At 36.4% G+C, this 26,541-nt stretch overlaps 1 protein-coding gene across 2 annotated transcripts in view; it reads left to right on the top strand.

Annotated features, from left to right (window-relative positions):
- The window catches only part of LOC148830690 (cell adhesion molecule 2-like), a 691,585-nt gene that overhangs the window by 332,391 nt on the left and 332,653 nt on the right, over window positions 1-26,541 (top strand). The window lies entirely within an intron of this gene.

Consider the following 26,541-nt stretch of genomic DNA (forward strand, 5'->3'; position numbering starts at 1 on the left):
CTGTTAGAAAAATAGAACCTTAAAAAGAGATACAGGGGTCTCTTTCTACAGAGAAAGTGATACAGATAGAGGAATACTAAACTAACTGTATTGATTTTGATAGCTTTGATAAAAATTCAGGTTAAGCACAAAAGTTGGATTTACAAACACTTCAAAAATATACTATGGCCTTTCTGTGTTCCATAATATCTTGGGAAATTATAGCTATGATACCGGTTCTTGGGTGTGAGCAAAATAATATCCTAACAAAATAGTTGAAAACATTTTCTTATTTTCTTAAATGGTTTTCTTGGATGGAGCTAATGTACAGAACAGAATGTCATACAAACCCCTCCATTTATTTTAGTACACATCTTTAAAGGGGAAGAAGAAACACACATTTTCACAGTTGCAAAAACATAAGGGAATACAATGCTATGATTTGTTTTTCAGAACTCTGCTTCTTGGCTGTTTATAAATTAACAGTTCCAAGTGGTTAAAGTCTGTTAATTTGCTATTTATCAGATGGTAACAGTAACCTTTAATATACAGTATAGTCCAGAATGATGTGAGGATGATTTTGGTAACTCAAAATTAATATAGTTTGTTTATTAGTAAGTAAGAAAAGTCGTATTGCTTTATTCCTTCTAAAATGCATTCCATTAGCTTCTTAAAGCTTGTCCAAAATGATGGGTTATCTTCTTTTACAATGTTGGAGGTAAAGAAGAAATGCAGTCAGTACATTGTTCTTTGTCCCTAATAATGATCAGCTGCAGGATCCTTCTGTTTTTCTACATTATCTCTGGCACACTTCTGCTTTGGGAATCAGCCAGCAGCAGTGAGCCAAGAAATGCTACCATCCTTTGGCATAATTTTCTGTTATAAATGTAGGCTCTTCCCTTTTATTAAACACTGAATCCTGTAAAAGAACTGGTTTAATTTCATACATTATTCTCTACTGCTTTCTTGCGGTGGAAATCCTTGTTGCACTGAATGAAGAGGTTTTAAATTAACCCTGAATGTGATGAACCTGTACTGGATCTACTATAAGTAATTGTATTTAAAAATCTAATCAAAAATACAATATACTGCATGTGTATTAGAGTTGAACAGAAATCAACAGATAAATGATAAATGCCTGTAACTTGAGAAGTCATAGGAAGTCATGGGACACTTGCATCTAGTTGGGTTTTTGCAGTAACAAAGAGATGCCACCCAGGAGGCTTATTCTGTGTTCACCATAGTCTTGAGTATAGGTCAAGATCGCGGTGTTTGAATTCAGTGTCAGTTTTACAACTGCAGCTTGTACTGTGGTCACTTGTGCCTATTTCCCTTAACCATGCAGAATGTCAGAATGATATCTTTCTTCCTGTCTGCAAGTAATTAACTTGTCCTCCATGTATGTAGAACCCAGTTAACCTTTTGATGACAAATCAACCTCCAGATGTCTGCATTTCTGTTGAGATACTACAAATTCTGTGTGCAATGTCAGTTTTCCTTTTTCTGACGGCAGTTTTCACTTCAGCTTTAGTGAGGTTCAAGGCAGGAAATGTTGATATCTTCAGGTGCTGTTGCTACAACTTGCAAGAGGTCATCAAAGTGGGAAAACAAAATATGATTCAGCATTTAGCGTGGTACTGTAGTTGCTGCTTCGTCTCACTGGTCATTAGCATCTATTTTTAGGCTGGAATTTTGTAGTTGGGAAAAGCATCTGTGATGTAGCCATTTTCATGTTTCCTCTACAGCAGATGTATGAATGGGTCTTGGATCACTTTCAGGGTCCTTGTAGTCTTTTTACACTTGTAGCTGTGTTTTGTGTTGTTTTCTCTATTACAATTTGTCTTTATTTGCCGATCTATCCCATTTTATTGTTGCTGCAGGTTCTGAGGCAGGTCAGCATAAGGTGGTTCTGTTGGCAGAGACTTAAAACAGTTCCCAGTCTATCCACTCTTCATTTGAGAGAGCACTAATTTGGTGTTAATGTAAAATTGTTTTGTTCTTTGAGTTTTTGATGTTGTAAAGGGGGGATGGTGGAAACCTTCTATTGGTCATTGATAGTTGCAATAACAGGGTGTATGTGAAATGCCAGGCTGCACTATATTCAGCACATTTTCTGTTTTGAAATGATAAGCATGTTGTCAGTTTCCTTTTCTATATACTTTTACACTTTCTACATTCTGTACTGCTAATGTTTGAGTAACAAGTAAACCTGTAAGTGCTGTGCCACTAGATCCATAAGACACTTATTTTTTTTCCTGTACAGAAATGCACAAGCCTTTCTGAGTTTCTGCTAGCGATGCTGTTGTTACGTTGGCCAGCTGTGGCTTGGACATCATCTTCAGAGGTATCAGAGACAATGCTGAATATCCAAAGCACAGAAGCTCAGTTATTTGGTGCAAGCACTATGGCAATAGATACTGTAGATCACAGAGGATGTCTGTAAGTCTGGTGACCTCATAATGTACTGTAGGGCAACGGTTTACCTAGCAAGTTGGAAAATACCATTCAGGGGCTGGGCTGGGAGCACAGGGTAATCCACGTTTCTGCAGTATTGTCATTGGCACAATACCAATACAGTATATACTGGTGCTGATTCAAATTATTTCCCTTCTTGGGTTTTCTTTCCCCTTGGACATATCGTCACACTGTGCTGGACCCGACACAACAGCTGTAGGCACAGCATCTTCTCAGGAACCTGTTATTATCAAGAGACACAAAGCTGCATGTACTGTAGATGATACATAGGGAGAAGGCATGAGAAAGTGTTTGTACACATTTGTGGAGATGAGCATCTAAATAGTATTCTACAGTATACTGTATATGTCAGCTGCCTTTTCATTCATAATGTATGTGCATTCTTGAGTGTAAAAACCTAATGGTTTTGTCCTGCCTTCCTTGGAGAGCCCTCATTCTTGGTCACATCTTGGCATTGAAGGATCCAATTCAGCATTTATTAATTTGAACTATTCTTTTTTTCTGTGTGTCCAGTCTATAACTATTTTCTCACCCTTACAATGTTTTCACATAATCTTGTTTGTATTCTAAGCCTTTCATTTATCTTTCTCTCTTTCAGAATATATAATATTATGCTTTTCAACTGACCACATCACTGTCATCTAAGATCATGAAGTTTCTGTCCTTGTGAGGGATTTTAATGACCATTATAACACTGCCTAGGTGATACTAATAGGATCACAGAAGAGTGTGAACACCACCTGAGCAGTGTTAAGAGTTTCTAGGAATACCTGTGGTTTTAACCACAATCAAAGACAGGAAGAAAATTAGTATGGGGACACTCAAAGCTATTGTATAGTTTTTACTCATTGATGACTTTGGAATCCAAGCTGAATTACCTTCTGAGTTAAAACTCACATGTGCTAGAATTGCTCGTTGAGGCGATTTGAGGCAAAAATAAAAAATGAAATCTGCACTGATGTATTCCAACACTGTGTTCTTAAGAAGGCTGATTTGTCAGAAAAATAAAATGTTCAGGCTTTGAACATCACTTAAAGAACAGAAGAACTGATATTATCACTTTGCTGTGAGTCTCTTTTGAGAGTCTCTTTTGATATACAAGCTGAAGGATTTTCTGTGTTGCATACAGTGCGGCATTTTTATAATTTTCATATCTTTTTTTACTTTCTTGGATGTAGAAAGACTTTGATCGATCAAATTCATAATTGTACATGGAAAACAAGAGTTCTGTTCCCTCAAAAATAAAATCTTAAAGAGTAGACAATAGCAATGTACTGTAACAGCAACTTGACTGAGATTCTAGAAGCCAAATGATGAGCTTTTTGCTCAAACCTACAGGAAAACCCTTTCTGCAATGAGGTTTGTAATTGAGAATATTCTGAGAATCCTTTTTAATTATACACACGTTTTTGTGTTCTCAGTGTTTCTCCATGTTGGTTACTTTTATAGAAATAAAGTCTTTTTAGTTAATTATTTCAGTAAATATTGATTTACGGAACCAATTTGCCTAGACATAGATTTATTCTGTTTTTTTTCTTTAAATAGTGTTCATCAAGGTTCTTTTTCTATCGATTCTGTTGACATTGTAGCTAATGAGAAAATCTTTTTATTGATCATGGTACGTGTTGCATGATATTGCAACTTTCGCAGAATAAAAATGTTTGACACTATCCTATTTTTTTCAGCAGTACCAGATTTCTCTGTTTGCATCACTGGGTTCCGGAGATGAAATGCTGGGAAATAATCCACTTCATTTATTTAGCACCCTCTTGCTTTTTCTGGCTTCTGTCCTTCATTACAACTGTTCTTGCATACAGACCAAAAACTAATTTAAATCCAGGTGCGCTGATGTGGATGTAGTCCTTTTTGCCTTTCTTTTTTTTTTATTTTTGTTATTTGCCCCATTAGGTCTGCTGGAACAGAACTGTTGAAAATAGAATTGGCAGCAGGGCCTCGATTACTGTGTCATCAGAGAGCTAAGGCTGCTAATGACTACAGAATCCATTAGTGAGGGTGACTTATTTCACTATTAAATGTTCTGTGTCTAAAGTTCATAAATACGACTTCACCATGACCTTTTTTGTTTGTTTTGTTTTTCTTAAAGTAGTCACTGTGGTTTCTTTCTTGCCCCACAACCCAGGAGAACTGAGGGTCAGTGGGTGTCTTCCCATCTCCAGACCGACCCTTCAATAGCTGTGCTGTTTTGTTTTTCCTTATATGGGTACACACTTTTATTGTTTGTTTTTTTGGTTAGAGTATTTATTCACAGGAGTCAGCCAATACTGTTTTTTTGCACCACAGCTGCAAGTTGCAATCATTTATCTCAATCAGTCAGGGATCATCCATCCATCCATTTTCTAACCACTTTATCCAATTTAGGTTTGCAAGGGAGCAAGCATGAGGCACAGGGTGGGATACATCCTGGATGGAACGCCAGTCCATCACAGAGCAGACAAATAGACAGGCACACACTCATACAAGGGCCAATTAGCCTGCCACTATGTCTCTGGACTGTTGGAGGAAACCAGAGCACCCTGAGGAAACCCATGTGAACACAGTAGAGAACATATAAAATCCACATGGAGAGCATCCCAGGTTTTTAATTGAACCCAAGTCCCCAGCACTGTGAGGCCAAAATGCCACCACTGTGCCATCCCAATCAGGGATAAAAAACACATTTCTGTTTTATGTTTATATCATATTGAGCCAATGCACACATTGAGAAATAATCAGTTCAGAACTCAGCAAGTTTAAAAAATGCATTAAAATACCCCCCTCGAGACTGAAGTTGCATAGAGGATAGAACTAATGTTGTATTTTAATGACTTCTGTTTAATTTCATGAGTAGTAAAAAAGCCATTAAAATCTATACAGGTTAGTCCCAATTAGTATGTTTCTTCAAATAGTAATCAAAACACAAGACAAAAATTAATTGTATTGGGAATTCAAAATTACATACATTAAAAATAACATAACATACAACATTTAAACTTTACAACATACAACTTTAAAAACTGAAACAAAAGTGGCAAGGGGAATTTAGTTTTGAATCATGTGTCGTCATTTTTTTTGTTTTACATATGGATTCTGCATTGTGTGCCCAGAGATTAACTGGGTACATGCTGCATTGGGTGTAAATACATGCCTACCTTCCCCTAACATCACCTTCTGACTCTCTCTCTCTCTTTCTGAAATGTAACCAAAAGGCTTTAACTGTCTCCTTCATATTATAATAGATTACAGAGTGCCATTAGCTCATCTGAGTAAGAGATTAACCTATATTTATAACTCCTTCTGAATTAATTTCTTTAAATTAAATTTTTGGGTGGAGAGCAGCTTCAGCTTTTATTAAACAAATACTGTAGCAGTTTGAGGTATGCCTGCTACTATGTTGTTCATCTTTTCCATTTTGACGGTAGAGTCAGGACTTTTTAAGGGCACATACGTTTACTTCTAATAGCTCTGATGCTATAGCAACAGATAGATTTTATAAAGTGTTTCTATGGAAATAAAGCATTTTGCTGTCAGTCCTATTGTTCCAATAGGTGCTTGTTACATTAGTAAACTCTTCTGTTTTTTAGTGGTATTTTCAGACTTTTTCCAGACCTTGGAATGTGTGACCAACCATGTTTTTCCAATGGTTTACATAATAAAATAATAATACAAAAGTTTGCTGTTTATTAATTCCACAGTTTAGCATGACTGTAACAATGGGAAAAGATCATGACTGATAAAAGGAACTTTGAAGGACATTCATTTTCTAGCAGTACAAAAATAAAATATTTTCATTGAAAGCAGAGGAGTGCCTTCACATATATTTTCCCCTCAGGAAATTTTAGACTGTGACCCAGATTGGTGAGACACTGGTCCCAGAACAGCTTGATATGTTACAGGTCTGGATAACACTTTAGAATAGGAGGCACCTGTAATCAAACACTATTGCCTTATTTCCAAAACACAGCTTGTTGCCTTATTAGTGATACATGAAAGGTATATATTAGTTAATTGTAACCGACAAAAAGCAATAAGTAGCTATCCAGCCTTACTCAGAGGTTGTCCGTCATGTGTTAAGTGCAAGTATATAATTAATACAGACCTAATGCATCATTTATTGGTGTCTCCTGCTCAAGTGTTACCTAGGACTAGAGAGATTTTGAAGACAACTAACCAATTAAAAAAGTAGAAAATTACAAAGGAGAAAAGGAGTCAGGCTTGTCATGGCCTCTATAATTTATCCTTAAAATATGGTCTCACAGATTTAGGTAATGCTAATAAATGAGATGCAAACACAAGAAACAGGATTAGAGTTATAATTGAATCCTTATACTGTACATCAAAAGCCAGCTTTTACAATATAAAGTATTCACAGAGAAGGTTAGACTGGGGAACTGTGTCGACTTGGAGGCTTCAAAGAAACAATTAGAGGTTAATTTTACGCTGAAAAGTAAAAATAAGGCATAAAACACATGTTTCAGACAAAGTGAGACAAAATCCAAGAGAGTGTGAAAGGCAGCAATCTGAACACAACATAAATGACAAACCACAGGCTGCCTTTCACACACCTCTTTGGATTTTATCTCACTGTTCCTTTACCTTCATCTCCAGCCATTCTCAAATTTTCTATTTTTTACTTTCCCCACCATTACACAACTGAAAAGGGCTCCAGAGCTCAATCGTTTGTTATTTACTCTTTGTTAACTCTTTCTTTTTATTTTTTCAGAGTGGAATTAACCTCCACATGTTCTTTCACTGATAAAATAATCAGTTGTAAAGCTATAGAGCTTTGCTTTTCATATGAAAGAAAAATGTTCCATTAAACAAACTCAAACTCATTAGACTCCAAAGACTAAAGTTGAATGGTGTTACTGCCATTAAGGAAGGTAATGCCAGGCTTTTCTAATTTAAGGATTAATTCTAAACCTTTGATTTTCTTAAATAAGTCTTTCATTATCTTTTAAAATAATGTGATTTCAGGTGGCATGGTGGTACTGTGGTTAGTGCTGGGGCCCATGGTTCAATTCCTGTGGTGCTGTCTGCATGGACTTTTAATATGCTGACCATGTTTGTGTGAGTTTCCTCCAGGTGCTCCAGTTTCCTTCTACAGTCCAAAGACATACAGTACTTGTAAGTTAATTGACTGTAAAATTGGCCCTGGTGTAAGTGTGTACGTGTGTGCATGTTTGCATCTGTGCCTTCCTTGCAATGGACTGACATCTCATCTATGGTGTATCCTGCCATGTGCTTGCTGGGTAAGGCTCCAGCTCCCCCACAACACTGTACAGGATAAAGTGGTTTAGAAAATAGATATATAGTCAGCTAATGTGATTTGAGTCCAGGTATGATGAAAGAATCTGAAAGTAAATCGATGGGTGGTCATAGAAAAACACTCATAAAAATTGTGTCTGTTACTGTTGTCTGTTACTAGTAGTTCTCTCTGCAAAAACTATTTACAAAAAGAGAAGACAAAATACCCTAAAGCAGAAAACTGCAGTCTTTTTAGGAAGGTTCTAGCAATTTCAAAGATTTACAGTAGTAGACACCAGGCTACTGTATGTTACTCACAGCCAGGAGTGCAATACAGGTTACAATACCAAAGACTTAGACAAAAGACTACTTTCTACAGGTTAAATACTCCAAGCTCCAGCCCCAGTTCCTATTGATGGACAGGAAGCCACCATTTAAACCAGGAATGAGACAGGCTCTGTATGGTAATTCTCACACAACGTGGCAAAACTAACAGATAAGGACAAGACTTTGGATCTGTAATGGGTAAAAACATAACCAGGACATAGATCAATGTATTACAATACTTTACATCAAAGTACACAGGAAGTGATTTTGTTTCAATAAGCAATAACTATAGGTGAGCAAGTGAATAGATATTGCTGTTGACCTGTTGAGGTCATGTGATGAGGGTCAAAAAAATGGATCTTCCATCACACCAGCACCTGACCCTTTATGAGATGATAAAAACATTTTACAAACATACAAACACAGTACACCTTTAAAATTTTGGAAATGTGGTATAGTTATAGACTTATTTTGTTTGAAATTCTTATGCTTGAAATGTTATTAATTAAATGTACAACTTATGTTTATGGTATTTTTGCTTAATACTAAAAACATTGAAATAATGAAAAGTGTGCACTGCTGCAATACATACTGTATGTCTATGAAAGTACATGGAACAGGAGATATTGGTATATTGACTCATAGTTTTCTTAATCTGGGGAGAAGACATTTAAAACAAACCTTGCTAATAAGCTGCGACAAGCTCGGTGTCACTCTGTGAAAGTTTTCATGTCTGTCATTACTGATCAATTTCAAACACAGTAATGCATGTACAGCATATGTAATGGCACATTCATTTCAGCTTATATTAGTCATTTGGTATAAGATTCACAATTTTGTCCATTTAGTCAATTTGCATTTTAGAGTAACATGTAGAGTAAGTTGTAACTTTTCTTTTTGAATAAAAATAAACATACAAGATAGTGTGTAGACATTTAAGACAAAGCAGCTGTACTCATGCTAGTCTTTTTTTTTTTGAATTCTTAATTTGCAATATGTTATGCATCAATGCACAGCTCTCGTATTTCCTAGAGGCAGTAAACACTGATAGCATAATAAAAAATGTGATGTTTGTTTTCTCATGCTTCTCCACTCAAATGTCCCAAAACATTATATTCTTTCTCACAGTTAACTCTGAACAATGCAACTGTCTGATCTTCATAACATTCAGTGAGAAAATAAACTTGAAATGTATATGTAGCACTTGATCTCCAGTTTACATCATTATTGAGTCTGAACTGGTGATCTCTGAGACACTTGGCTGGCCTCACAAATCGTGAAAAGAATACCAAACATTGGAGCAGGAAAAATATTCGGGAAGTGAAGATACGATTATAACAGATCTATTTTGGTACTGCAGTCCCAAAGCAAATGTTGCGTCTTGAATGAACTTACACCTGCCATATCACATGCAGATGTACAATTTTATTTTGTGTCTTAGGGGTATTCTCACATAGGGTTCTGCCTTGGCAATTGATCTGGCCTTAAAAGACAAAATTTCTCTCAGTTTCTAGTATTTTCATTTCTTAAGCAATTTGTTTTTTTTATTAGTTTTTAATCAGTCAGAAGTGAAAATTCTTTTTTTCAAATAACATTAAATGCTGTGCAGGTTGCACAAAAGGATGAAACCTACCTTCTCTTGGGCGAAAAAGACACTGAAATCACTAACATTCGTTATTTAGAAAATGGTACTGATAGGTATTTACTGTATATAAATACTCTCGGTTACCTTGAATGCAATAACAGAAACCAGCTAAACATAAATGTTAGAAATATAGATTCAAAAAGCTGAAAAACTGCTGTGCTGAGCAGTTAAATAGCAATATTGCAATAAATGTCCAATATCAATAACAGCATTGGTAGCATTTTAAGCAGAGTTTGTTAATCAATACAGTTTCATTACAGAAATATTTGTACTGAAAAAAAGGATAGTGACAGGTCTGTACATTACACCTTTTATCAGTGACTATATTGCAAGAATGTGTTACTTGAGAGTGAGTAAATTTTTCTAATCATGTCAGATTTTTCTCTTGTAACATTTTTTGGAGAAGTTCTCAAATACTTATTTTATTAACAGTATTAACATTTTTAATTCACAGAATTTGATTATATCTACAAATGAATTGACAAAAATAAGGTCAATGATGCATTGCTTGAGAGCACCTGCCCCAATCTTTTGGAGGAGGCAACTTTATCCTCACTCTTAGATAATTGTTACATCAATCTCCTACCTATAGCTTTGTTGTTGAATATACAGTAGTATACCATAAAAATCCTAGCTACCATGATTTGTCTAAGCTGCAAAGCCACGTTTGTAGAACAATATTAGCTTAATTACCTATAATTGCCTTATAATCAATGACAAAATGTCAAATGTGTACATACATATTAACAATTGAGGTAATAAAGATTTACATTGATCATTTATTTATATAATAATATTACATTAGATACAAAGAAACAAGTATACTGTAGCAATGGAGCTCATATTCCTAAAGGTTCTTAATTAAAATACGTGAATACATTTCATTCATAACAACCAAGGAGCAAATGGGAAATTTCCTGTACTCCAGATTTTAAAGTGTACAAGACAAAACTGTCATTAGTACAAAAATAATAAGTGTCCTAAAGTATCTATAGCTCTTTAAGGAAATAATGAGATTACTTCAAATAAAGTATAGCGAATTGTACAGTATGTCTTTTAATTTTGAACTCTGCAGCCATTTTTTTCTGCTCATGTATCAGTATCAAGTTCTTAAAACTATAGTAGGCTACCGATGGCTGAACCGTCTTACAAATAAAACAGAACAAAAAAAAAGCAAAAAGGATGGGGATAGATGGGCACATACTGCAGTGATTCGGGGAAAAACAAGGGAAGGTCAATACAATTCATACCTCATGCATCCTCAGAAACATACTGTACAAGATACTGTAGGAAATTTGTAATATTCTAAGAGTGGAAAAAAGGCTATTTAGCCTCAGAAATAAATAGGCTGCTACAGTATGTAAGATTAAACATATTTTTTTATTTGTTTATAGAATCACCTGATTTTTGTTCATGTTTAGTAGAGAAAACTATGGAAAACAATTATGACAAACACTAATATCAGAAAGGTCTGTTTCCTTAGACTCAATATACAAGTCTGCAGGTCTCCTTAACCTTAGGCAAAGGTGTCTGGAGTTCAAATGTGTTTACTGTGCATTTGCATAGTGGTTTTTACCTTACATATTCATACCAGGAACTTGTGTAGCCAGGAAGTCAAGTTTATTTGATTAGGCCAGCAAGATCCAAGAAATGGAATCATGTGCACATCATGACAAAGAAGCTGCAAGCTTTTCTATGCTCATTGAGATTGTTTTAGGGCTGTACAGTATATGGTTCAGCTTGAGAGAATCTCAAACAGTTTAAAGTACATCTTGGAAGCACAGAGACAGTGGGGTGCAAGGGATCACTGAACGGATTAATTCACCAGCCCTTTGCAGTCTTTCATAAAATGATGTACTGTACTTTAAACTGTTTGAAATTCTCTCAAGCTGAACCATACAGTACTGTACAGCACAGCCATAAAACAATATATCTGCACAAAGATTCTTCTCAAGTTGTTGGTCAAGTTTCAAGAGCGCATCTGTCCATGTAAGCGATTTTCAGAGCCCTCCCAGTGGAAGGTTTGGGATTGAATATTCAAACTTGCCTGCATGCTTTTTTAACATTAAGATCCATAAAGCATGAACATGGAGTAAGATGGAGTAAAGTGCCTTTGCAATATCCCCTTTGAAAGGCATTATATTCTTATGGCCTACATTTTACCATAATCTTACCAAATAGTCCAAACTGATTTAAAGATAAAAGTAAGTCAGATACAGCAGGCTGACAAAATTATGTAATTTGTGATGGGTGTTTCAGTATTAGTAAATTAAATGTTTTGTTCAAATAGTAAACTCAGAGGAGTGAAAGTTAATACCTACAGTATGTCTGCATGGCTTTCATTGAATATTTACATTAAATTTCAGCCCCAAAGCACAGATGTACAGTACATTCATTTTCTGAGCATGACTGCCACAACCTATGAGATTCAAAAAGGCTTGGTCAAATAACCTGCAACTGCTGGTCCATCATTTCTGCCCTGATCTATTGGCAACATAATAAAATTTGGGGTAATTTTTATCCATAGTGAGCTGAAATCACTGGGCAAATAACTTCATGTGATTGGCATATTTGACAATGCAGGCTTAATATTAATAAACAATGTAATCCTGTTGGACTGCTGTGTGTAATATAAATCCAGGGAGGTAGCCCTGTAGTAGTAAGTTAGCAAAAATTAAGTTAACAAATATTGGCCCGGAACGGTTACTGTACAAATGCTTACATTTACTGTACTTACCTGGGTTCCCAAGGGGTCAGTTATGTAAATCTATCCATGTCTATTAGGTGAATCCAAATTTGAAGCCTGTCTCTCACACCAGTCAAGATCGTTCCATGTGATTAATGTGGAAGAAATGAAAGAACACACAAATATTTAATAAGCAGATTAATCAATGTCACACTAGCGAGAGGACCCAGACTATTTCGCTGGAATTAGTGGTCTGACAGTCATTCTGTGCTTCTGTACATTGCGTCAAAACCCATTGCTTACATTTAATCTGGAAAAGTGAGACAGCGGAATAGAATACAACTTTACAGTGCAGTACATGTGTGCTATGAGCTCTGAGATTGTGGTCAGGCAGGCATCGAAATAACTACTCCCCACTCACCATGTTCATTGCAGAGTTTGAAAAGGGCAGTGCAAAAAGAAGATGAATGGCTGTTTTTTCATCACTTCACACTTGTTCATTTTACTGTATGCTGAGGGAAAGCAGTGAGCAGCAGAGAAGGGGCAAGGTGCTGATGATGATGTTCAACAGGAAATCTGGAGCTGTAGGTAATTGACCTCCAGTATTGTAAACATTCTGAAATGCACCTGCCACTGTTGCATTTGTGATTCGATGTGTCAGATATGATTAGAGCAGCCAGCTGCATATCTTTTTCTATCAACCCCTATACATAGCAGTTGAATAAAAGTAGATTTGCTTTTAATAGAGTGATCTCAAAGTTTTGTTTTTTTTATTTTCCTTTTCAAGCTTTGTTTTTTTATTTTTGTCTGTTACTCTCTAATTTAAATCAGCCTACACAAATCCATCAAAAGAGGAGTCTTCTTCATAAAATCTTTTGGCTTATGCAGTACAGTACTGTATGTGATTGCGAAGGAATGAGATGCAATGTATGCAGTTGCACATTGTCATTCTTTCATTCCTTTTTTGGTTGGTGTTTTTCTCTTAGATGACAAGAGCTCATTCTTTCCTACTCAAAAGAGAAAGTTTTTAGATTAGTGTCTTGCCATATATTAATAATATGTCTACTTCAGAATGCTCAGATTTCTTGTTTACTACTTCATTGATAGAATTCTGTCTGATATTTCTGAATATTTAGCTCCAAGGTAACTTGCCAATATGTTCAGCTCTGTTATGAAAAAATCTGACACAAATGTACATCCTCTGCAAGATATTGTCAGAAAAACTGTTTTTCTACCCTTGTACTTTTGAAATAGATAAGGTACCGTTTATGGGTTAGCTGAAGGACAGACACAGTTGTTACACATGCAGCTCATGGCTCTCAGCTAGTGAGTTGGGGTCACAATTGAGCAGTAAACACATATTTCAGCACTCAATCAGACGTAGCCCTGGCCTGCACTCTCCCAATGTTCTTTTTCTGCCTCTGGGACCTCTAGCTACTGTCAGCAAAGAGGCACAGCTTAAATATGAACCAGCACTCCCCAGATAGTAAGAGTTTGGCAGGGTTTATCAGAATGAGAAACTTAAAAGGTTTATGATGCCAAACCTTCAAATAAATTTCCCTAACTACACACTGAAGGGGAAATGTAGTGATATGCCCAGTAAATTAGTAATATCACTGTTTATCTGAAACCAGTGGACCACACTGAATATGCAGGGAGTGATATACTGTATCACATGGTATAGGGAGGATTTAATCAGTGCATCTAGAGTAATGAGCATGAATGGAATTTATTTAATGAAAGTTTGGGAGGGATGACAACAACCACGCTCAATCATTCCCAGTCGTCAGTGATTAGCAATCACTCTCTTCGTCCTTCCTCCACCGAATGCTATAAATACCAAATGTGATATCTCTCTCCCTCGCGTGCGACTTTTGCATCCCACCTCCACCCCAACTCCACCTCTGCAGCTGCCCCTTGGTTACCCTGCGTTGGGGTCCTGGCCTCCTCATCCTACGGCCGGGAGGTCAGCCTTCAGCCAAGCGGGTTAAGCCACAATAGTTCGTTACGCTTTGATTTTGGGCGTTGTCATTCCTTGTGAATTGAAGTTTTAGCCAGTAACTGAAACCTATGAACTATGTTACACAACACAGTTGCATTTAGCTGAAGTGCTCCAACTAGATTGTGGGAGACTGTGAAAATGATATATTACTTTTGTTGTATTATATATTATTTTTAAATATAGATATTATTTTCCTTCATAATCTTGTTGTTTTTCCTTCCTGTTTTTATTATTTATTTTAAACACTCAAATTTTATATTTTATATTTTATATCCTTTTTTCAGTCAGGTATAAGAAGAAGTTCAGGATCAGTACACACAATGCTTTACAGTGGCAAGTACTTTATTGCAGTCTTTATTGAAGTCTTACTTTTAGTAGTTCAACAGGTCATGTTTTCATTCTGTAATCTTCAAAATAACATACAGTATGCAGCCTTTTATGAATTTCTCAAGCATATGGGGATACTATAAAGAAAATATTCTGTTTAAACAGTACAGTATGTGGTTTAAGGAAAGGTTTACTTGCAGTGCATACACACTTTACATGTTGTTTTCATGTTGTGAAAATATTTTCCTGCTGATTCAATGATTGATAATATCACTTTCAGTTTCAAATTCTGAACTTGGAGTTAAAAAAAATATCCACCAGCAAGCCAATTACAATTCTATACTAAACCACAGTGGGTTTCACTTTTCACAGTTGACATATCCCAGTGCACTGATTCCACGATTCATCAGAAGAACAACCTTTATTAAGTAAATTCACCACTGAGAAGAAGATGTAGGACATTCCCACTGGGAAGAAAGAGACCTTAAGCACTTGATTGAGAATCTCACTAAATCTGTAATAGCTTTCCTAATAAGTAGCAATTGTTAACATTTTAACAGCACAAGGCATTCAAGCAATTTAAACCTCTTTATAAGGTTGAAATAAATAAATGTCAATTTCAGAATTATTGTGATCTTAGAATAAGGGCTTCATTTATGGATTTAAAATGAAAATCTGATACAGTTATTTAGAACAAAGTGCCATCAAAGTGGATTCTGTTTTGTTTTCCTGTCATAAAGTACAAATATGCAGTAGAAGTGGTAATCTTGAAAAAAATATATATACACTGTATTTGATGCTATTAAAATCCGCAAATAATTGAATTTTAAATGATGTGCGTTAAGGGACTAATCTAATAGAGCTTCTGAAACAACAGATTATGAGTAAGAAATTGACTTTGAGGTTGGGAACAGAACAGTAATTACTAGCCTGAGTGCACATGTGCTTACGGATATCATCTCACTGGGGATATTCTTGAGAGCAGAGGGGTAGCTAAAAGTTTTGTTCTCTAAAGAATAATAACGATGTTAACCATTTAAATATACATATAGTATTGCCAGTGTAAATCCAACAGTTCATAAGAATTTCCTTAAACCAATAAAGCATACTTATTAGTTTACTCTTATAGTAGAAGGCAAAAATAAAACAAAACATTTTCCTCATAACAGGAAAGAGTCATTTTAGATGTTACAGACAATTAAAGTGTTTCCTGAACTAGCAGTTTCAATGTATTTTTAATCTCAAGCAGGGTGTTCTAATAAGTCTAAAGAAGTTGTGGAAGAAAAAATGTGGATTTAGAAAGAACCATTTTACTGAAAATAAAGTTTTAGAAAAAAAGGTTGTGGTAGCTTGGCTGTAAGCATTGCTGCCTCACAGCTCTTGGGTCAATTGAGATTGATTGTGGACTAAGGTGCCAGTCCATGTTCTCTTCATCTTCTTATGTTTTTTTAATCGAAGAGCTCATGCGTCATCCTAGCTCCCAAAGTGTAAATTGATCTAGTTCTGAAATTTATAAATTCTCCTTGTGTGCAGCCTGTAACAGACTGGTGTTCAGTACAGAGTGCAGTCCCATCTTGCACCCTCAGTTTCAAGGATAGGCACCAGGTTGCCACAGCCTTCACCAGAAGGAAGTACAGTAGCTTTCTGATAAATCGTTGGACATACAGAAAATCAATTAGAATCTATTCAGGGTTCAAATAATTGATTTCGGTGCACAGAGAGTCAGGACCTCAATTTTAGATCTCATCAGAAGGAAGGTGCCTTTTTACAGTATAGTGTCCCAGTCACTATACTGGGGCATTAGGACCCACACAGACCACAGGGTGAGCACCACTACTGGCCCCAGTGACACCACTTCCAGCAGCAACCTTAGTTTTTTTCCCAGGAGGTCTCCCATTCAGGTACTGACCAGGCTCACGCCTGCTTAGCTTAAGTGGGTTACCAGTTGTGAACTGCAGGGTGATATGGCTGCTGGTTAGTCATCATGTTTCAGCATTCCAAGTGCAAATGGGCTTTACAGCGCAACTATTTTTCCTCTCAGTATTCTCAAAAAACATAGGTCTATGAATGTATATCAATGATAATAATAATAAATTTTATTTTATATAGCGCCTTTAAAGGTGGCGTCTGAAAGCGCTTTACAGAATGACAACAACAATAAATAAAAAGAATACACAAGATAAAACACAATTACAATATACAGAGGAAACTGTGGATGGTGGTACTAAGAAAAGTAGAAGCAGAGCGGTAAAAATGGAACCAGTTAAGTAAAGGCTCTTCTAAAAAAGAAGGTTTTGAGTCTGGAGTTGACGGAGTTTAGAGAAGGTGACTCTCTGATATCCTTGGGCAGAGAGTTCCAGAGCATTGGGGCATAACAGGAGAAGGCCCTGTCACCCATACAATGTAGATGAGCTTGGGAGACAGTTGGGAGAAGAGCAAAGGTAGCATGGTGGGGAGTAGGGCGATAATAGTTCAGACAGGTACTGAGGTGCCAAGCCATGCAGAGCCTTATGGGTGAGCATGAAGATTTTAATGTCCACACAGAATTTGATAGGAAGCCAGTACAAGGACTCCAGGATAGGAGTAATGTGATCACTTAATAATGAGAGACACATACAGCAGAGTACAAAAACCACTCCATTTCATATACTGTAGGATAGGTATTAGTTGGTGTTTGATCATTTTAGCTATTCAGGAATGATAGCCATCCCATATTTGCAAAAGCACCACTTTTGAGCATTCTTTTATTTAAAATAGCAAAACCACAAGCTTTTTGTGTTTATTCTAAAGAGATTTATCAAAATTAATCTTACTTGAGTTAAGTTCAGTAGCCCAAAAAAGTTTTTTTAAGCCTGACCTAACTTCCTCTGAAGTTTATTTTTATTCAATTTATCTGTCTATCATTGAAGCTACACATTCCTTTATTCTCCCTTGTGCCAATCCTTCTGAATGATTCTGAGACATTGCTATATTTTACTTTCTTTAAAGTGTAATCTGAGTTTCTGTTGGCAATGCATACATGATGTCTCTGTGGTGATGTTTTCTGTTTGATAAAAGGATATGGAAATGCAGAGAAACTAAACTGAAGTGCATATCAAGTTTTTTTTTCCTCCCTGTTTATGGCAGTGTAGGGCTTCCACATCAGATTTGCAGAATGAAATCCATCTTTGATCCAGGAAGCAAAACTTTACGATTTCATCAGTGAATCAAGACAGATTTTCAGCTTAATTCCCCCCTGCAGCTCTCTGAACGAATAAAATAGACAACAATCATTGGTACTCCTGCCAATACAAAACATCCATTTTAAGCATTTTCAACAGATAGCCAATAATATGAAATGGCTGTTTTGCTTATGTCAGGATTTAAAGACAGGGAGTCAGTCAATAGCAATGTATAACAATATCACCTGATGTCACAATTTCAGTGGAGCATGAGATCATACAGTGAAGGTTGATAAGTCTGTTTTCTTATTGCTTCAGACAGATTTGCAGGGGAAAAAAGAATGTATGTGTTCCAGTTTTACATAGATAGATAGATACTTTATTGATCCCGTGAGGGAAATTGCAGAAAGTTGAAGACATGATGAAAGTTTAGACCTTACTAATTGCAGCCTTTTTGTCTTCTTCCCCACTGAACATAAATGTAAAATGCACACTCTGTTCACAATTGAATATTGCTAAAATCACTTTAGCATTGCTGCAACTAGCAAGCAGTATTTCTTTCCTTTTCTCAGAGACCACATGCAGGAAGCACTTTTAATTTATTGCACTTTTGCAATAAAGAGAAAAATTGCACTGCTGAGATTAGCAGATAGCTTTAGAAAAGGTTTACCATCAAGGACATTTGGAAAAAGAAAAAAGAACAGTGAGCTCGATCTATAGTAATTTGCAGAGTAAAGCCCTCTGTAATTGATTGAAATTGTTATCTGTAATTTGTAAATGCTATGGTAACAATCAGTGTGATCCGGCACTGAAGAATAGTGAAAAGCTCATTCATTATACAGTATATTGGGCAACTAGGTAAACTGCAACTAGGTAAACAGTGTAAAGTGATTTTCTTTTATGAGACTGAAAGGTAATGAGAAAATACAAAATAGGTATTTCTGGCTTAGGTGGAAGAACATAAACTAAACTGTAAACAACTGCTTATATACAGTAGTATATCACTGGCAATAAGAAGAACACTTCAGACATGAAGGCTTTTAGCACTGACCGTGTCATTGAGAAAAAAGAGGAAAGAAAAATAAATAGAAAATACAGATAAGTAGGGGTTCTGGTGTTTGATTATATCTAAATGACAGGATGCTCATTTCTATATTTCCTGGTGTTGTTTTCAATATTTATGTCTCTTGAAAAATGGCATGTTAAAAGCCATTCAATTTTACTGAGCCTACAATTTTCTACATCAGTCTACATTTTGTGTACACTTATTTCTTTCAGCACTTAATCTTTAGAAAATTAGGGATGGTTTTATAAATCTGTATTAGCTATTAGTCTGAAATTATAGTCCTGACATAAAATTAGGTTTCAGTAGTCCAGGAACAGTGATAACCAGAGTCTGTGATACCACTGGTAAAACCCATAGTGGGCTCCTGCTCTTGGAAAATGCCATACAAAATTGGTGTTCATTTCTCAGGTGTACAGTATATTCTACTCTTGGGCTATATCTTTATTTATTCAATAATGTAATTGACTTATTCACAAAGGTAAACATTACTTATTTCCCCCACCTCCTTAGCAAGTTCTAGTTGATATGAATTTTGCATTGCAAAAACTTCATTCTCTATATAATAAACCATTGTAACAAACATATAAATTATGCCTTTTGACATGTATTCAGCATTTCTGCACTCCTTGCAAATACATTATCTTTGGCCAACATTATCAACCTTCAGTTCTCTGGTCCTGCTTTTACAGACACAGAGTGAAGTGCAATTTGCTGTGAGCTGCTGTTTTAGTTGTAGCGCTTTGATCTCCTTGATAAATTAGCTTCCACTGCATATTGCAGTTTTTTACTCTTTGCTTTGTCTCCTTCACTCCTTCAACATGGCGAAGTGGTTTCTTTTCGAAGGAGTGTCTTTCAAGAGGCTTTCTATGATGTGAATGCAAGTGCCCCACACTGCTGTTCAAATTAGATGGCAAATTCTGACAGTCTTCTCCCCGTTATAGAAATGTATTTTTAAACTTTGTCAAAGTCTATATAAGGGAGTGCATTAGAACATGCACAAAGCAGTAGAAGCACTTGCCTGTGGCTTCTTCTGCGATGTTAACCGAAGTATACAGTAGGGAATGGTCTTTGGAGACTACAGAGTTTAAAATAATCCTTCTATTATTAGCTAGTTAGGAGAGGCAATATGTCTAATTAACTGACTTGCATCTTCTTCATTTTCAGGGCAAGGATCATTCTCATTTCAGAGTGGTTTGATCCATTTTGGTGTAGATGGGTTGCGGGCTGTTGTTCAAAGTGTGTACATGAAGCAAAAAAAATATATTACTAATCAGCATTAATTCCTCACGTACTGTGCAGTATGTCTTCGCAAATATACTCAAAATTGAAAAAAGGTTCAAAGGTGCTGACTTTAATTGCAGCTTGCCACTTAAAACAAAATAGCCGAGTAAAAATAACTCTGTGAGAGAAGTCTTCCCTAAAAGAAGTCTTTTTAAATGTGAGAAGTAATATTCGGGATTACACAAAGTAAATTTCTCATGAGGGCACCATCACTATTAAATAAACTGCAGTACCAATTCTAATCCTTAGCAATCTTCACCTAGAAATGTATCATTGCTCATGGCATGATTTTGGTGTCCAGACAACTTTGGTGCCTAATCCAAGTAGTATTTGGAGAATTTACCAGAATTGGTAACTGAACTGTAGGAAGTGAAGTCTTCTAAAAGAAGAGGAATTACACTTAATATACACATTATTGTTATAAGTTCCTCTCAGTGAATAGTAAGGCATACATACTGTATACATATTAAGGACTCAGGTTTTTTTTCATGTTTCAGCTGCTTACTTTTATTTAGAAATCCCACATAGGCATACAAAAGTGAAAACATAGGGGAAGCAGGGCAAAGAGATCCTCATCATGTCTGTGATGAAACCGAGTATGAAATGGAATAACAAGATGTATTCTATGACTAAATTCAGGGATTTCATCTGTGCCTAATGCATTTAATTTGCTTAATGACGCACCATGCTGTGCAGCACTGGGTATGAAAGGATGTCACTTTGAGGACACGAGTCTCTATCCCTAGTTCTCATTGCCTAACATAAACTCTGTGTAAAATGTAAAATGACAGCGGGAAAGGATAAAAAGAATTTTAAAAAAATCAATGACGAACATAATGCATATTACTCACCCTGGTGAGCGCAGCGCTGTTTGGGTCTTGCAGGGATAAAAGCATGCAAAAGAAAAGGCCAGTTAAAAACTTTCACTGTGGATGGCCTGGGGGCAATGAGCAGCTGCTGCAACACCATGAGATGACTCATTGTGATACTGGGATGACTTTACATTATCGGCTCAAAATTATTTTGTGCACCATGAAATCCCTATCTGTGCATGAAAACCAGGGCTTAGTTATTGGAGCACTAAATATGGTCCACAGTGTAGAAAGTTAAAAATGAATCTGTTTAAAATGCTTGATCTGGATCAAGTGATTTTCGTGTTGCAAAGCAAGTGAGTGCCAAGTGGGGAGCTGGGGGTGATTGAAACTGGCAGTGGTGGGCGTTCTTTGTGTTGTTGTTCTGCCAAGAAAGTGGATTTTTCATCAAGTACAATAATTCCTACTAATAAACTGATGGTTGGTATAAATCATTACCTTGTTGCACTCACTATCTGCCAAAGAGTTATGTAATCATTATATTTGCCGGATATTTGCTTCTACCTAAAGAAAACATGCAACTGCAAAACCCAATGCACTTTTGTACTTCCTCTAAGAAGAAGAAAGACATCTCCAAAATGTCCCCCTTTGTTTGCAAACTAGTCACCTTGTTGTTTAGTAACAAACTTTAAAAGTTGTTTCTGGATTAAGTCAGGTTTTTCCATAATTGATTCAGCATTCAATAATATATCAGTTATGGTGCACTAAGGTGTTATGACTTTCACCTACATATCAACTACTTGGGCTAGTCATAATTAATTTATAATTTTGTACTTTATGTTGCTGACCTCACAGTATATTGGTGCATTAGGTACAGTACTAGCAATGTCACTGCACCACACCAAAAAACAGGGTTAAGCCTTTACAGATTTTTACACCATTCACTATAACAGTACTGAAAATGACTGTGATGCAGACATCTACTGTATATAGCCCTGGGCACTCAGCTATACACGATGAAGAGCTTAAACTGAGAGTAGTTTCTTTTGCTTCAGATAGTGTTCTTTCTTTAAGTGAAAATGTACAAACAATGCATACAAAGGACTTAATGCATATTATTGAAGAAGTTCAAGTACAGTAGGTATAGTAGCTGTGTCAGCTTGCATAGGCTGCAAAGGAGCAGGTAAATTTTATTCCACACTGAAAGAAAAAGAAAAGAGACACAAAAGAAGAGCCTTCTTTAGGAGTCACACCTGTCAAACAACTGTTTGTATGTAAATTATGCTCAACCTGTGTATCTACTGAGTATATCTAAACAAACATTCAACAGTCATCAAAGCATGCATTGATTGGTTATGCATAATGATGTTTAAATGGATAAAAATGGATCCTTGATATAATGTTCTAAAATGAAACAATGTAGATTTTGTGTGGTTGTGTTGAAAGAACATTAACCTTAACCTAATGTGTTACAAGGTAGCGAAACTGAGGTATGCATCTGTATGCATGCTGGCATCTCTCTCTGTGTGCATTGGAAAGTGGACTGAATGCTAATAATCTTGTATTGTGCGTCCATGCAATTACCAGGGTAATAAAATAATTTCAGGGAATGAGATGTTTTTCTGACTTCTTCATAGACTATGCCCATTAATGATGATTAAAGCTGTTGTTGAACAGTGCTTACTGCTAATTTGCTGGGACCAGAAACACTACAGGAACAATAAGGAACTTGGATGTTTTTTAATCCTGTCTGAATGTAGCAGTTACAGTACAAAGTGCCTATGTCCAAACAACAACATTTACGTAAATGAAAATTCATGGTTGGTAAGATTTTTTTTTAATTGATTTTAAACTCTCTATGGGAAATCAAATAGTGTTTAAGCATTATAATGCAATAAAACATAAATGTATGTTTTTTTTAAATTTAACAAGTAAATATTCCATTTTAGACAAGGCAAAATCCTCAAAAGGGCACCATCATAAATAAACTGCAATACCGATTATATTCCTTGGCAATCGTTAGCAATTTATCATTGCTTATGGCATGATAATATCAAACAACAGATTTATTAGCTTGATGTGGTAATTTCATTCTGATGTTACAGTGACCCAGTTATATGCAGTACACATTTTAATTAATCTTGTGAAATTATGAACATACTGTACAAGTACACACTCTTTCACATGTACTTAATTGACATTGCCTATATAGCATATATGGTGGAACACATGCACACCAGGGTGCAGAAGAAACAGGAAAAATATGCACATAAATGCCTAAATGCTCCAAAAAAGTTTTTATTTCACATCACACCCGTAATGGTCAATATTTTGACCTGATCGGAGACCTTGATCAACAAGAAGAATTCAAATGACTTCAAGTTCCGTGAAGTTGCCCCCCCTACAAACAGCATAAACGATTAAACCCACTTCATTCGCTAGTGCCGGTTTGTGCTGTTAAAAGTAGCATTTGTGCTGTTTTCGTTTCCAAGATATAGCACCTTGTTTTTTCGGGGTCGTGACGTCACGTATCCCCCCTACAACGTCATAAGGGACCCGGACCAGTCTCATTCGTTTGCATTTGTGCCGGTTTGTGCTGTTGAAAGTTATTTCCCAACAACTTTCGTTCCTGAGATATAAGACTTTTTTTTTCGGGGGTGACCTTGCCCAGCCCCCCTACAATGTCACAGGGGCACCGGACCGGTCTCATTCATTAGTGCTGCGTTTGTGCCGGTTTGTGCTGTTGAAAGTAACGTTTGTGCTGCTTTCATTCCAGAGATGTAGCGCCTTGGTTTTCGGGTGATCACATGACCACGCAAGGTGACTTTGACCGTCAGTAACCCCGTCTGCCGAGTACAAAGACAACAGTACAATTTCACATTACACATCCCCTCACAGTTGTCTAATACCAAATCACATCAATTTGTCTAATGATCGGGGCAGTCAAGTCAATCAACCAATAAAGGCCCTGTCTTTGTGAGTGCAGATTGAGCTGTACAGTATGTTCTAGGTGTCACAGTTTCAAGCTTGGATTATGTCATTAGCTCAGACATCTGGCTGAGTGTCGTGCTGTGATTGAGGGATGCACTTCTCCTCCAGTTGGTACTAAACCACCTACTAGATAGAGTGGAGTAGCCATAATACTGTATGTTGAAGGTGAAAGACTCAAAGGAAGAAAGAAAAGTGGAGTTTTTCTACACTTCCTCGTTCTGAGTGTGACTGCAGTGTTAATAGCCATGAGCTAAGACTTGTAAGACAAACATCTAACGATACTGAATTAGGTTTTTTTACTCTTTTACAAAATAAATAGAGAAAAATTGTTCAACGTGGTAAAAAAAAAAGTCAAACAGAAGATAAAGTATATTACATTTAAATATTTATTGTCAAAATCAGCATTTTGTTATAAGTACTAGTCTAAACATCATTGAATTACAGTACAGTACCTGTATATACTGTATATAGTACATATACTGTGCAGTATATTTAATATATTTAAAAAAACTGTAAATAGATATCAATCTGAAAGTTTCATGAAAAAGTAAAATTGCTATGCAAACATACAGTAGTTCAATATTGAACCAAGAGCCTGAGTTTTAGACAGGATTAAATCTCATTATAGTCCTCATTAAAACCACTAGATGATAATGTTTGTACAAGTACAGTACATAAAACAGAAAATATCTATCATGCTGGTAAAGAGATCCACTGTAAGTCATATATATTCTACACTGAGACCTGTCATATTAAACCTAGTAAAAAATGTCAGGTTTATCATAAAGGTAATATAATACATCTAGACATAATGCCATCTTCAGAAATGCAGCAGACAAAAACACATTTGTAACTGCTAGCCAGGCTTTGTGCATAATACAAGGCCTGAAGCATATGGTTGTTCAAAAAAGGCATTCTTATGTAATATACAAGGGCCTTTATACATACTAATTTAGTTTATGTATACGGTGTATACATTAGGACTGACAGTTGTTCGTAATAGTGCAGTGTTGAGTCCTCTGTTCTAAACACCTGCCTACACAGAAGTTCCCCTGTTTATAGCTGTCTCTTGAGGGTGGTGCAAAAGATGAAGTAGGGAACCCTTATTGTGAGAGTCAATGTCAAACACCTGTCATGGAATCTTCTACAGGTCATGAACCAGGATGTTTCCCCCGACCCAGTGAATCACTGTCCCATACTGTATGTCCTAGCCAGGGCTCACGAATTTCCAGGATGCTTATCCATCCATCCATCTCTAACTGTTTTATCTAATGCAGGATTGCTGAGGAGTCAGAGCTTATCCTAGCAAGCAATGAGCACAAGACAAGATACACCCTGGATAGGATACCAGTCCATCCCAGGGAACACACACACCAGGGCCGGTTTTCCAGAAGCCAATTAAGCTACCAATACTGTATGTCTTTGGACTGTGGGAGGAAACCAGAGCATCTGGAGGAAATCCGCTCAAACATGGGGAGAACATACAAACTCCACACAGATAGCACCCCAGGTCCATAATTGAGACCACTGTTCCACTGTGCCTTCTCGTGTTCTTATGATCTATAAAAATATTATGGGGTCTGAAATACTGTATCTTACAGACGTAAACATTCAAATAGTATTTTTTCATTGAATTTCAGGGAGAAATAATGTGTAGGTCTTTTGGAAGTGCATATAGTCTAATATAAATTATGGTCTCCAATTTCAAGAACAGTCAGGCCATCAATAAGAATTATGGTTAAAAAAATAATTCCTTTTTTTAATTTACTCTGTTGTGGCAAAAAAGAGGTAATATGCTCTGGACTTGAAATACATTGCAGGGAATTATTTACATTCTCTTGTGTGAATTCTATTCCAAATGTTTTCAGAAGCTGTTCAACTGACTTTCTGAACCTTCTTTAGATCACTTCTAGCATGTTCTAGTCAAGATGTTAATTAATTTCCCTGTCCTGGCACTCCTACTCTCATTTGCCCTGTGGAGGTAATCCATCATCTTGCTCAAGTAAGAGAAATTCAATCCATCACTGCTGGATTCTGATAGAAGGCTATAAAGGAGATGCAAGTCATCTCTCCAGCAGTAATCAAACAGCTGTGATACATGCCATTTTCAGGCTGTATCATCACATAATAGATGCCTTTTTCTCAGCCTGTGAGTTGGCTTCAAATGGGCAGGCAGATGGGATGAGTATCAGAGGTACCATTTTATGCACTTTGAGGCTGAAAACTTGGTTATTGACAAATTTCTTCTCATCAGTTCCACTTGAAGTCACAAACCAATAACTGGAACATCAGCACTAATCCCCCTTTAATCGGCCTTAAAACGATCGGCTTATATTGATGAGTGAGCAGAGACACCGGATTTTGTTTGTAGTCATCTGAAATGTAACTATGGAGTGCTCTCGTTTGAATGACCTTGGTCAGTACCATTCTCGAAGCTCCCTCACCCACAATGCAGGCCAGATCAGAAGTGATGTCACTGAACTGCATGACAAACATTTCCTTCTTTTTAAACCCTGGTGTAATGCTACTTAGAAAACAATACTAT

The sequence above is a fragment of the Atractosteus spatula genome, chromosome 7, assembly GCF_055471065.1.
Source record: "Atractosteus spatula isolate fAtrSpa1 chromosome 7, fAtrSpa1.hap1, whole genome shotgun sequence".
Classification (NCBI taxonomy): Eukaryota; Metazoa; Chordata; class Actinopteri; order Semionotiformes; family Lepisosteidae; genus Atractosteus; species Atractosteus spatula.